We start from the raw sequence: 7046 nt of genomic DNA, 5'->3' as shown, positions 1-7046 counted from the left end.
CAAGGCATGCAAGCCGGATCATGAGGTTAGTCATAGCAATGCTCAACGAGCAGGAAGGCCCCAAGTGACCAATAATGTGATAAGCCCATAAGGCACGGTAGCCATGTTTGAACCGTGCATCATGGCAGCAAGTTCTCTTTGGCAACCTGTAATTTTTCCTGAGAACTCGAACTTGCGAGAGATGGACTCTTTTTTAACCGGAATTTTAAACCGGATATTGAGAGCTTCAAAGCTTTGTGAGAGACAGATTTCCCTTGAGCCGGATTTTAAACTAGAATCTTCATTTTGAGCCGGAAATGTTCTGACGGCGTTTAAATTTTCATCAATATAACAGTAACCTCCGGGACCGGGTTATCTTCCCTCCAATGACCCGGTGTTTTTAATCTGCTGGAACTGGCAACACTTTTCTAGGTCATGTCATTGTAGTCCCTGAGTCTTAAAATGACTCGAGGAGTTGTCTTGAGATTCTTCATACTTGACCGTGATAGAAATCGGCATATAGTTCAACAGTGAACACTAAAATGTATTGAAACCGGAGGCAACGTGGCGAGTTGATGACCTCTCAATACTCGTTGCATACTCTCGATATGAGTTATTCAACAAACTCCGTCACATGACGGTCACCTCTGCAGTAGACAATTTGTCCTGCATATGGAAATATATAGACCAAAGATAATTGTTCTTTGACAAAAAACAATATGTGTTAACAAAACAGATTTAGATAGATATCACCTGATTTGCTCGGTTGACCGATGATCCGTGAGTAGCATCCGAAGATAACTTTTCAATATAGTCGCCAGATTTCATTTGATCCTTATATGTGTGCAAAAAACATTTGTGTCGATCCCCTTGAACATATAAGGGCCTTGCCAAATCGTGTATATAAAAACAGTTGTGCACTTTTAGCTCCCTCCTTAGGCTGGAGTGATAAGCGTGGACCACAACGGCCGGTCACTTTACTCTTCCTCCAGGCACATGATGATGCGTGTGGTTGGGGATGACACCTTTCAACCAATTGCTAGCTTTGTGACAGTAACTTCAAGACGTCTTGCTTTCCACATCCCATGAAGCTGTCTGGTGCGTCTCAAATCCTTTGCAAATACACCTTTAATCGTTTCTCCATGAGCACTTTACACATTAACAACAAGAATTGACATCCACACCAATCCCATCTGACCAGTTGGATGCAAAGAAGAAGCAATTATGTCCTCATTGAGAAAGTTTATTGTTATCAGGAAGCGAGCTCTGACTGTTAATATCATCTCCATGACTTGTATGGTTGGCAATATCACCGTCAGGACCAACATTTTTAGTTTTATGTGTGCTTTTGACGCCCATTCTCCCAAGCATCAAATTCATTGTTAGTGATGCTACCTTCAGAATCATATTCGCCAGCCACTTCCATCATCAAACTACGGATACCTTTGTTTGATTTCAAGCTGACGACATCCTCTTTGTAAACAAATATGTCTGCTACTTCTTCACGCTCGCCAGCATCATCAGAGGTAGGTCAGTCGGTGATGGCAGAGATGGCAAGGGTGCGACCGCGAACGAAGAAACACGTAGCAAGGCGGACAGCGGGGACCTCAGGTGCAAAACATGCTAGAGCAGCGACTGAATCTGCAGCGGCTTGCTGGCAGTGGAATGAAAACATGTCGGCAGCTCGCAGATGACCGAGGAGGCAACTCGATGAGGTAGACCATGGTAGAGGCCGGCGGTCAACTCGCCAGCAAGGCAAAGGCGAACCGCGGCAAAGACATGCCATGGGGATGGCGGCTTAAAGGCTAAAGTGGAGTCGGTGCCGAGGCGAAGGTCGTTAAATCATGGGTAATCCGACAGTAGCAGCGAAACCCATGGGGTAGTTGCAGAGGCACCTCGAGGCCGGGCGGCTCACGGACTTGAAGCCGGCCAACTGTAGAAGCGGCTCGGCACACCAGCGAGGGCGACTCGGAGGCCACAAGGGTTGTAGCGGCTCACAATCCGGCCACAACAGAGGCGGACTCGATCAGACGGCGACAGCGGCTCAAAGGCGGGAGCAAGGCCGTGACCTGGAGGCAGCGGCTCGATGAGGACGACTGCGGCAAGAGCGGCAGTGAGGCCGGCTCGCGACGGTGGAGGTGCCCCGGCAAGGCGGCTCATCAAGACGAGGCTGAAGAAGCGCGAGCCGCCAGGCGGGTCAACGGTGGTTCCCGCGTTGCTGTAGCCTAGACCAACTTGGCAACTTTTTCTACATTCTGGAATTAATCTCCTCATAGCTTCCTTGTAGCAATCAGAGTTGTCAAAGAAAAAACTAACTTGGCCTCTAATGATGTACTAATTCAAAATGTACTCTCCTTGTCTTCTAGTGGCGTACTAGTACTTGAAAACATCAGGTTGATGCTTAATGTGATGTAAACAATGCACATGTCTGCATCTTTGATTTAATCAGAAGCAACAACTCGGCGACTATGAAAGAAACACCTGCAACTTGATGGCTTCGGCGGACAAACATCTGCAACCGTCGTGAAGAATCCTATTGTTTTTCGGATGGCTTGAAAAATGCATGACTTGACGGCGGCGCACCAAAAAATAAATGTGCCTTCCGAGTCATGTGCAGCTGCACGTACGAAACCCTAACCACTCAAATTTCAACTTGCATCGATGACTCTTCTTCACTGAATGATCGCGAGCTCCTCGAGCACTGGGAGAGATCCCTCCAAGAACTCAACACCACTGTGTGTAGGCCCCATGGTGGGCGCCAAATGTCATGGATTTTGTTAGGGCATATGTGCTAGTGTGAGGACTTGTCGTGAGGCCAACACAACTAGGTAGTAGCCCGAACGGGGTTGATCGGAATCGAGAGACGCGAGGCGGGTTAACACACAAGACAAGTAGGGTAAAGCAAGCACGGGAGCATGAGTAATAAAATTCTCAAGCTCATTGAATGCCATATCTTGGGAAGGTCCCCAAACAAAAGGCGCATTCTTCTTACCTCAAAGCATGCAAAGGAAAAGCAATGGTGCTAAAATCCTTCACAAATCTATAGTAGAAACCGGCTAAACCAAGGAAACTACGCACTTGTTGCTAGTTGGTTGGTTGGGGCGAAGTTTTAATAGCATTAATCTTAGATTCATCTACATGAACACCCTTAGAAGGTACAACGAAACCCAAGAAAACAAGCTTGTTAAGACCGAAAAGGCATTTGTCCATATTAGCAAAAAGTTGCTCTTTTCTAAGAGTTTGTAGCACGGTCCTAAGGTGGGTGACATGATCTTTGAGAGTTTTGCTAAACACAAGAATATCATCAAAGTAGACCACAACAAATACACCAATATAAGGTCAAAAAACAAAATGCATGAGTCGCATGAAAGTACCTGGTGTTTCGGATAAACCCATTGGCATAACAAGCCATTCATATAAGCCAAACTTGGTCTTAAATGCACTAGATATGATGTAGATAATACTAAAGGTAGATTGTGAGAGGTGTTAGCTTTTGGTGCCTAGTCCTTGCACAAAAGGACATAGTGCATGACACTAGATGGGTTCTCACACACTTCTCTTATCTCACTTTTCCTGGAAAATTCGACTAAGTTCTTCTTGACGCTCATCGTGAAGGCACTCATTTTGGGCTTGAGGCGCTCACTCTCTTTTTGGTGGTTCTCTCTCTCTCTCTCTATTCTCTCCCTGATGGGTGGTTTGGTTGTCGGCAATCACTTGGCTTTGGGACATAGGGCGAAGTACGTACTCCTTTCCTTTTATCTTGAAGATATAGTGATTCATTCGGCCGTTGTGGATGACACCTCAAATCAAATTTCCATGGTCGCCCGAGAAGAAGGTGGCAAACGGTCATTGGAACGACATCACACTCCAAAGTTTCTTCGTAAGCTCTGATTTTGAAGGATACTTGCACTCTATGCTCGACTTGGATGGTGCCGGAATCGCTAAGCCATTGAAGTTTGTAGGGATGTGGGTGCTTCATCTTGACCAATTGGAGCTTGGAGCATAGTTCTTCACTTGATAAGTTATGGCAACTCCCTCCATCGATGATGACCTTGACGGACCTTCCACTGATGCCAGCCTTGGTATGAAAGATATGACATCTTTGGTATTCTTCTTGTTGATGTTGAAGAGTCAGGACCTTGGAGACAACGAGAGCGGTGCTTGAATCTTCGTCACAAAAGACTTGTTCTTCTTCATCTTCATTCACTTGCCGGCGCATTGCCACTTTCTCAAGTGCTTTCATTTCTCCTTGACTCATGGAGTCATATGTACCATCTACGTTGAGGATCATGGTGCGCTTGTTTGTACACTAAAAGGACTTGTGGCCTCGGCCGCCGCATGTGAAGCATTTGAAGGAACTTGTCTTGATGGTCTCATCTGTTGGGGTAGATGATGATGAAGCTCTTTGCTTGAAGTTGCTTGTTGTAGGAGGATGACTTGGAGTTGTCGAAGTTTTCTTGTACCTCGACTTGTCGGCATTGCTCGTAGATGATTGGTTGGGGTAGAAGGTGTTGGAGTCGTTGAAGCTTGGGTGTTGGATAAACCATGGGATTTGGATGAGAACTAGGCATAGTTGAAGTCATCTTCCACTTGACGTTCCGCTTTGGTAGCTTGATGCACTAGCTCGATGAGGTTCGAGTATGGTTGGAAGTCGGCGATCTTCTTGATAGGATGATTTATGGCACATTTCTTCAATGGACTAGTTTGCTCACCATTTTATGTGACATTGGCTCATATCATTGCAATCTCCATGTCCTTGTAATATTCTTCAACGCTCTTGGTTCTTTGCTTGAGGAGTTGGAGTTTCTTGAAGAGGTCATGGTTGTAGTAGGTTGGCACGAAGCGTGCTCTCATGACATCCTTCATTTGCGCCAAAGTGGTGATGGGTGGTTCACCTCTTGCCTCTCGATGCTCAATGACTTGTTCCCACCAAATGAGGACATAGTCTTGGAACTCAAGGGATGCCATCACGATCTTCTTTTCTTCCTCATAGTTGCGCAAGCGGAAGATTTTGTCGACCCTCAATGCCCATGATACGTACTCTTCGGGATCATTGCTTCCGGAAAACTTGGGCATGGTGAACTTTAGCTTGCCGTATCTTTGTTCTTCATTTTGTTGGGGTCGAGGATGATGACGTCCTTGACAAGGAGGATCATCTCTGTCAACTTGCTCTTGTCGTTGAGGATTTCCATTGTCTTCTTGCTCTTTTTGAACTTGAGGTTCTTGGCGAGGAGGTTGTGGAACTTGATGATGATGCACTCGAGCTTGATAGTTCCTCTCTTGAATTTCTTCGCGAAGTGCTTGTTATTGCTCACGAACTTGTCGGTTGCGCATGGCTATGGCTCGACTTGAATCTCGAAGGGCTTGTTGTGCCTCAAATGCTTGAGCTTCTTGCAATTGTTGTTCTTGACATTGTGCCTCGGCATCTTGTGCATCTTGGTGTAGTCGCGCTCGCTCTTCCTCTTTGTGTTGGCATTGGCATTGCCGTTCTCGTGCTTGTGCATATGTGGCTTGGTTTTGACTGTGTCGATGCTCTTGAGAGTTGTTGTCATCTAGAGGGTTGTAGTTTGCTTGACGATCTTGGCGCGCGGCACGTCGAAGAGTATTCGATGTCGGTGTACCTCTGCCAGAGATGGTGTAGTCGGAGTGTCGACTTGAGTGGCTCTGTCTTGATGAGGACGGAGTGGACGAAGAGCCCTTGAGTAACAAAGCACGAATCTCGTCCATTCTTGCGTAATTCTCTTGCTTGTGGTCGTCGAGCTTGTTGTCGAAATAGTCTCTTGTATGTTGCTCGGAGAGTCACAAGTCGGCGGCGAGGTTGTCGATGCGTTCACTCATTGCTTGTTGATCTTGATGCAAAGCATGTTGTGCACCAAAGAGGTGGCTCTTTGTGACGTAGGAGGACATGTCATCGTCTTGCTCAATGAAGAGTGGGTTGGTAGAAGTACTTGGCCTATCCATCATTCCAAACAAATATGTGAGTGGGATAAAGAGAAGAATTTATACCAAATGTACCTTGACCGATGTTGAAGATGGATCAATGATCACTCCAATGTGGGACAAGGAAATAGCACAATTGGTACCAATGCTTGTCGGTTTCTCACACCTACACAAGTAAAAGCTTATGGTGGAGCTCAGTTAGGATGGTGGCACAAAAGTTGATGTAATTGTTAGTGAGCTTCAGTAATGTTGGAAAAGATTCGCAAGTTTGCAATGCAACAAGTAGACCAATAGCAAAATAAGGTACATGAAAACACACACGCAAAGAGACAAATGGGGTCGTGCAACCAAGGATGATCCAAAATGTGGAATCCACGAAAATGCTCTTGTTGCACAACACTAGAGAGACGCTAGCACAATTGCACAATAGGAGGATACGAAAACTTGTGCACAACCTACTAAGCAAAAATGCAACGGCTTCTATCCCATGTATGCTCTATGTATGGTATTCCGATGATATGATCCAAGATGATCTAGTATGACAATCTTAATGTAGTGTGATGCTATGGTTCTTGCTTAGAAGCTCTTTGCTTATCTATCTCTTTTGGTTAAAAGCTTGTTTGGCTCTTTCTCTCTTGAGCTCTTTTCTCATGCAGTGTTTCACGAACCAAGATAGCAATTGTGTATGCGATGACAACTTTGTGACACAAAATATGATACCAAGATATGGACCAATGATATGATATGTATGCTATGGGAAGTATGATCACTAATGTGGATAAGTGATGTTTCCGGCAATACTCAAAGGCTAGTCTCGATGGGTAAGATATGCGAAATTGGGCTATGATGGCTATCAATGTAGTGAAAAGAATGATGTATCACGATACCAAGATGAGGTTACTGTTTGATGTTGGTTGTTTGTAAGCAAGAACGGATGATGGTGTCAAAATGGTGAAGTGGTCATTGTCGAGGACGCGTCCGTGGTGAAGATGAGCGGCTGTGATGTCGATGTCGAACCGTACCTAAATAGCCGAAACACTATAGGACACGGAACCGCAACTCAAATCCTCAATGCAAAATGTGACAAAATTGTCGGAGTTGGTAGCGTTAAGCGATGGTTGTGTATG

The sequence above is a fragment of the Triticum dicoccoides genome, chromosome 5A, assembly GCF_002162155.2.
Source record: "Triticum dicoccoides isolate Atlit2015 ecotype Zavitan chromosome 5A, WEW_v2.0, whole genome shotgun sequence".
In the NCBI taxonomy this organism is placed as follows: domain Eukaryota; kingdom Viridiplantae; phylum Streptophyta; class Magnoliopsida; order Poales; family Poaceae; genus Triticum; species Triticum dicoccoides.
The sequence above is the reverse complement of the archived record's forward strand: the minus strand, read 5'-3'. Positions refer to the sequence as shown.